Source organism: Marmota monax, unplaced genomic scaffold (genome assembly GCF_021218885.2).
Source record: "Marmota monax isolate L192 unplaced genomic scaffold, Marmota_monax_Labrador192_F-V1.1 WCK01_AAM20220418_F8-fsc01883, whole genome shotgun sequence".
NCBI classification, from domain to species: domain Eukaryota; kingdom Metazoa; phylum Chordata; class Mammalia; order Rodentia; family Sciuridae; genus Marmota; species Marmota monax.
In genome coordinates, this window is record NW_026695074.1 from 28859 (window position 1) to 36336 (window position 7478).

The 7478-nt window shown below is 40.7% G+C and overlaps 1 long non-coding RNA gene across 1 annotated transcript; it reads right to left on the reverse strand.

The window, feature by feature from the left end:
* Positions 1-368: 368 nt before the first annotated feature.
* Positions 369-7472, reverse strand: LOC131423558 (uncharacterized). Its single transcript, XR_009225272.1, has 2 exons — positions 7246-7472; positions 369-6056 (listed from the first exon to the last, which is right to left on the reverse strand). It is a non-coding gene; the product is annotated as an uncharacterized LOC131423558 (long non-coding RNA).
* Between the last annotated feature and the right edge of the window lie 6 nt (positions 7473-7478).

The following is a 7478-nucleotide window of genomic DNA, read 5'->3' on the forward strand; positions in this document are numbered from 1 at the left end:
CAAGACAGTAATCCCATGGCTCTGATGCTGAGGCAGGATTGTGAGTTCAAACATAGCCTCAGCAACTTATCAAGCTCCTAAGCAACACAGTGAGACCCTGTCTGTAAATAAAATATTTTAAAACGGTTGGGGATGAGGCTCAGTGCTTAAGTGTCTCTGGGTTCAATCCCTGGTACCACCCCCCCAAAAGCTAAGTGAACCAAATAAATATTTCTCAAAGGAAGAAATACAAATGGCTTTTAAAAATGTTCAACATTTTTGCTACAGGGATTTGCATTCAGGGAAATAAAAATCAATTCTACACTGAAATCTTGTCTTAATCTAGTAAGAATGATAGTCATCAAGAATACAAATAATAATAATACTGATGAGGTTGTGGAAAAAAGATTTATTCAGTGTCAGTGGGACTGAAAATTAGTACAACCACTACGGAAATCAGTATGGAGGCTGATTCAAAAGTCCAGAAATGGAACCAACATAATACTCAGTTATGCTACTCTTTATGATTTATCCAAAAGAATTAAAGGGAGTATACTATAGTAACACATGCATATCACTGTTCATTACAGCACAATTCACAATAGACAAATTATGGAGCCACGCTAGATGCCTGCCAACAGATGAATGGATGAAGAAAAAGTGGTATATACACAAAATGGTGTTTTATCAGCCACAAAGAAGAATGAATTATGCCATTTGCAGGGGAATGAATGGAACTTGAGAAGTTTGTTAAGTCAAAATGCCACACTCAGAAGGGATGGGAAAGTAATGGAATTAGAATGGAGACCAGTAGAGGAAAGTGACTAGTGGGAGAGTGGAGGTAAGAGAATGATGAGTTACTAAGAAATGAAATTGACCAAATTAAATTGTGCACATATATGAATATGTTGTAATAAGGAATACCACTCATTGTTTAACTGTACATTTTTAAAATGAAATTTTAAAATGATAAAGATTGCATTCAGAAAAATGCAAGTCAAAACTGTCATATATATATACAAGTACAAATGCAAAATGCTGAAAGCTAATTTCATTTTGAGGAGGGCCACAGAGATTACTGCTCTCCAGACCCATTTCCCTCATTCCATTGTGGGATAGTGGTTCAATTTGCCTTCAATAGTCAGCATCCATCATTTCAGCCAGCACAGTAACTCTGTTGATTGGCTGTTGGTTTGGCCTAACTTTCAGTTCAATGTGTCTTGTGGTGGCAGTATTCCTGCCTGTGGATGTTAAACCTCAAGCCAGCAAAACACAAAGGTACTGGTACAGGAAGCATAAATTTTGCCAGTAAGTCCTTAGAGGCAAGAGAGCATGTGGCCACTTCATTTCCAATTTGATTCCTGGCCTGAGAGAAATAGCACTATATATTGAACAATGATTCAGAACATATTCAGGCTTATGGAGAACCTTGACCTTGCCTTGCAAGGTAGTGCAGGCTTGTTAGCACTGTAACTGACTTCAAAAAGCCCTTCCACCATTCTACCAAGACACCTGCTTCAGGATGGTGGGGAGCATGGTAAGACATTCATGAGCACCAACCCATTGCTTTACTTCTTTGGATATGAAGTAACTTCCTTGATCAGAAGCAATGCCATGTGGAACATCACGATGATGCCAAAGGTATTCTATAACCCACAGACAAAATTTTGGCAAAAGCATCGCCTGTAGGGAAGGTAAATCCATAGAGGGTAATTGTCTATTCCAACAAGAAGAAAACACTGCTGCTTCAGGGATGGTAGCTGTCCAGTGTAATTGACTTGCCACAGATAGCTTCTATTCACCAAGGGAAATGGTATTCCATATGGGGATTCAGAGTTGTTCCTGCTGCTGGCAGACTGACTACAACCAACTTGGCCTTGGCAAGCAAAAGTAAGTCCTTGTTGCTGTGCTCGTGCAAAACCTCCAGCCATGGTACCATGACCGCATATATCAGCAGCCCATTGGGCAATAGGAAGAGTGGCTGGGGAAAGAGGATGTCTGGAATCTATAAAATTATGTACCCCGTCCACTTCACTGTTAAAATCTTCCTCTACTGAATTCACCCGTTTCTTCAAAGTTCCTTGTTACTAAATTACTATAATATTCCTTCCAAGATCTTGACATCCATTAGCAAATCCATTGGTCACATAAATTGATATATAATTACACATTTGGCCTTTTTCTCTAGAAGACAAGTTAACAGCCAGCTCTCCTGCTTCCAATTCTGCCCACTGGGAGGGTGCCATCCATCAGGGTCATTCAGGGATGTCCCAGGAACAGAATGCAGTATGGCAGCTGTACACTTGTGCATGCTGTCTGCATATCATGTAGAACCATCTGTCAATCAGGACCATGATTTCTCTTTCTCTGTCACTTGGGCATAGGGATATGAGACCAAAGGTACAGATTGGGAGAGGAGGTAGTAGAGCAGCAGTGATAGGCATGGATGTCTGGGGTACTTCTTCATGTATTTGACTTCTGCCTTCAGAGCCTGCTCAGGCCTGAACTCATATACACCGTGAGCTTGTAACACTGGAATGCTCCTATGTACACACAAGTTTACAACTTGTTGAGTCAGATAAATGTAGCACATGATGGACAGCTCAGATCATATGGTAACTTGGTTGCCAAGGTTAACTGTTCAGTTTCAGTGGCAGAGGCTGCTAGTGGAAAGCCAACTTCAATTTCTCAAATGGAAAGAAGTTACCTGGGGATATAGCAGGGTTTTGCCTCAACATCTTAGGGACCTGCACATCAATTCACATAGTGGGGCTGATAGAGGTTCTAGACAGCATTCCTACCTGCCACTGGCACAGCAGCCTGCAGCTATTGTAGAGCTTTCTATTGTTCTGAGCCCAACTCAAAAGTAGGAGCTTTTCAGATCACTCCGTAAATGGCCTAGAGTAGCACCGCCACATGAATAATGTTCTGCCTCCAAAATTCAGAGACCTACTAGGCATTGTGCCTCCTTGATATTTATAGGAGGGGCCAGATGCAATGACTCCTCCCTCACTTTAGAAGGAATATCTTTCCATTACTCCTAACATTGGATTTCTCTTTTAATGAGATAGAAGACCCTAAATTTTGTCAAATATATTTTTCCCTTGTAACATGCAAGTGTCTTACTACTTCTCAGTCCCTAGATCCAATCAGCATAATGTTATCAATACAACAGAAAATCATGGCTTCTTCTGAAAGGGAAAGCCATTAAGACCCTAATAGGTTAGAGAGTTTGTGCCTATAAATCAACCAACTCAGGAAGCTAAGGCAGGAGGATTGCAAGTTCAAGGTGAGCCTGGGTAACACAGCAAAACTCGATGTCAAGAAAAAGATTCTTCTGAACCAAATTATGACACAGGTCTTAGGATATCTTCTGGAATGAGATAGCAAATGTGCCCTCTTCACTAAAGTATCTCTGAAAGCAAAGAAGAAAACTCCTGTTCTTCCCAAAGCCAAAGTCAAGACTTTGAAGACCAGGAAAGCAGAACTGAAAGGCATCCAGAGATTCAAAACAAATAAATACAAGGGTTGAGGGTGTAGCTTAGAGGTAGAATGCAGGCTTAGTATGTGGAAAGCCTGGGTTTAATCCCTAGCAGCACCAAGAAAGAAAGATCCACCCATGACCCATCTTCCAATGGACCCTTCATTGCTGCTCTGGAGGTAGCCCAAATATCCTGTCTGAGGTACATGCTCAACTGCTCCTAATTGTGTTGCTTTGGATGTTGCCAACAGAATGTGGGTCATTTAAACTCCATCCAGCTGGATAATTCTAAATACAATTTTTTTTTCATCATAGAGGAGAGAGAGAGAGAGAGAGAGAGAGAGAGAGAGAGAGAGAGAGAGAGAATGAATGTATCTTCTGTCCTTGAGAGCTAAAGACAAACTGCTAATGTAGGCATTATGGACGACAATGGAGATAAAGCCATTTTCCAATCAGGTGTGGTGGTATGCACCTGTAATTCTAGAAATTCATGAGGTTTGAGGCCAGCCTCAACAACTTAGCGATCCCTTGTGTCAAAATAAAAAATAAAAAGGGCTGGGCATGTAGCTCATTGGTAAATAGTCCTTGGGTTGGTTATTTAGCATCCCCCCCCCCAAAAAAAAAGGTGTTTTCTAGGTTAATAGCTGCATATCAGTTTCCAGGGGATGTGTTATTTTGCTCAAGCAATAAAACCACATCTGACATAGTAGTTGCGATTGGAGGGTGCTCCTTGTTAAGATTACAACAATCCACTGTGATTCTTCAAATTCCTCTTTCTGCAGCAGAAGTCAGACAGTTGAGTTGAATGGGGTTGGGGTAGCAATCACCACCCCTGTATTTTTTAGATCCTTGTTGGTAGCACTAATCTTTGCAGTCTATCCAGGAGTGCAGTATTATTTGCTTAGGTAGAGGCATTTCAAGCAGCTTCTGCTAGAAGGTGGTGCCTTCCCACCACAACAGCCCCCATTCTAACATCAATATGTAAACCTGGAGACCTTGCCTGTTGCTGAAATGGTTTATTGCATTATGCATTTAGGAACTGTGGGATAACCACAGAATGGGTTAACATTTTGGTCCACTTTGAAAAGAAACTGAGCTAAAACTCCATTGATTTTCTGATCTCCATAAGTTCCTGTTTGGACCAGGGAGCCATAGTGATATTTGGTGTCTCTGGAAACGAGTGTTAATTTAGAGTCAATGTCCAATAATAAAATATTTGATTATTTCCTTTTCCCCAATGCACAGTTTCCCTACTAATAGCACATAGGGTCCCTTGATGAAGGCTGGGAGTAAGATGAACTGTAGGAATTTTCAGTAGTGCATTGAAAGGAATCCTTCCTCAATGAAGCTGACTTCCCTTCATTCCAGGGTTCTGGGTGTGTAAACTGGCTCAAGTCTGGCAGATGATGGAGGGATTGTGTCTGTGTTCTTATGAACCAAGGTAGATGTGTGTTCATTTGTCCTAGAAATGTTTAGTTTATATACATGAAGTAAGAAATAAGTAGGCTTTGTAACTTTTTCACTTCTAGGAATATCAGGACAAGTGATATAAAGCTAATGCCATCAGGGCACCAGCCACACTACTCTGACTGTTGCTATGGCTGGTGTCCATTACAGAAGCCACATTCACCTTAAGGCCTTTGGCTACTGAGTGCCACCACTTGTCGACCTTAGAATCCAATTATGCTCATTATATTTAAGTTTTCACATTCAGAGACTGCAGTTTGTACTGTGCACTTCTGGCCTCATGGAAGCAAGGAGGTCACAAATACTCCAAGATTCCACTTATAAAGTGTCTAAAGCAGTCACACTCTTAGAATCTGCAAACAGAATGCTGGTTGCCAGGGCAGAGGATGGGGAGGTTTTGTTGAAAGGACATAGTTTCCATTTTGCAAGATGGAAAAATACTAAAGATCTGATATACACCATGTGCTTATAGTTTAAGAGTATGTTATTATCTATTTAAATATGATTTTAATCATGGGTAGAGTGGTGCCCACCTGTAATCCCAGTGACTTGGGATGCTAAGGCAGAAGGATTGCAAGTTCAAAGTCAACCTCAACATCTTAAGGAGACCCTGTCTCAAAACAAAAAGACTACAGATGTTTCTCAGTGGTAAAGCATCCCTGAGTTGAATCCCCAGTACCCAGTACTGCCCCCCAAAATCATTTCAATAGTTAACTTGGAGTTGCTGCAATAAAAAAGTGAATCCTGATACTAATTTAGTTGTGTGTGTGCTTGCATGTTTGCTCCTCAGGATAGAGCCCAGGGATGCTCTCACTGATTATATCCCCAGCCCACTGCCTCTCACTGTTTTCTTTTTTTTTAAATATTTTTTTAGTTGTTGGTTGACTTTATTGCCTTTATTTTTATATGGTGCTGAGGATCGAACCCAGGGCCTCACACATGCTAGGCGAGCACGCTACCACTGAGCCACAAGCCCAGCCCTCTCCCTGGTTTTTGAGACAGAATTACACTACTTACCCAGCTTAGCTTCAAAATTGTGATCCTCCTACCCTAGCCTCCCAAGTAGCTGGTATCATGTTTCTGCTCCAGATACAGAAGCCTAGTCCAGATGCAAGTATGTCAGAAGGGCCTAGGATGGATATTAATTTCCAAGAAGATAAAATAAAAATAAGAAACAAAAATTAACAAAGTCAGAACATTTTTGAGTCATATAAATAGCAACATTACCAATGTTAAATTATTAAGAGGAGCACAAAAAATAATCAAAAGAAAAACAAAGGTGATTATTAACTCCCAAGAATTGTTATACCAGGAGTGAAATGATGTACCAGAAGTGGAAAGTATGGAAGTTTATATATGAGAGTGATTGTCATGGAAACAAAAGTGGAATATCTGAGCTGAACATAATTTACAGATGAAAACATTGGAAGACGGAGGAAGGGAAGGAGTAAGAGAGAGCAATTACTACTGACTTCTGCAACAGATCCTGCAAAGGAAAAAACCAGCAGCCTTAAAAAGGCTTTGTATTTAGGGTTACAGAGGCAAAAGTTGAGGGCTGGGGATGCAGCTCATGGTAATGCGCTTGCCCAGAATGTGTTAGCCCGGAGTTCAATCTCTAGTAAAAACAACAATAACAACAACAACAACAAAAGAATCAGCTAAAACATTGAAAGTTGTAGTACCAAAGAAGGTAGAAAATCAAGAAGAGACAAAGAGGGTCTTTACTTTTCATGAAAAATCTTACATAAATAGTTCACTCTTTAATTAGAAAAAACTAACTTGAATTAATTTTTTTTGAGAGAGAGAGAAAGAGAGAGAGAATTTTTTAATATTTATTTTTTAGTTTTCGGTGAACACAACATCTTTATTTGTATGTGGTGCTGAGGATTGAACCCAGCGCCTCATGCATGCCAGGTGAGCACGCTACCGCTTGAGCCACATCCCCAGCCCTAAAATTTTAAAAAGTTTATGCAAAATGAAAACTCAGAACAATAAATAATAATTCAGAATAAGCAAATACAATACTTAAATACTAAAATTAAAATATGAACGATGATGTCAACAAACACACCTCTGGATAATAGTGTATGAGGGTCTCAGTATGGCGCACACACCTGCAATTCCAGCTACTCAGGAGGCTGAGGCCAGATTGAAAGTGTGAGTTCAACCTGGACACAGTACTGAGATCATTTCTCAAAAAGCGAAAATCGCTGAGGATGTACCTCTGGGGTAGACTGCTTGTCTGGCATGTGATAGCCTTGGATTCAATCCTCAATACCAACAAATTTAAAAAATATATATGTGCATGAATAAATTACCTATCGAGCTTCCCAATTATTCCCTTAGGAAGCACAGGCACAAGCAAGGTCCCTCACCAGGCTCTTGCTTCCAGGTGGGTCCTGAACCTATTCTTGCTGAAGACAGAGGGTGCCCACCCCTGTTGAGTCTCTGGGCCAGGTGCACCTGGAGACTGCAAGACTAGGAATCAGGAACAACTAAGATGCAGGAGAGATCTAGGAGAGGAGGTGGTGAGGATGAATAGCGGGGGCAT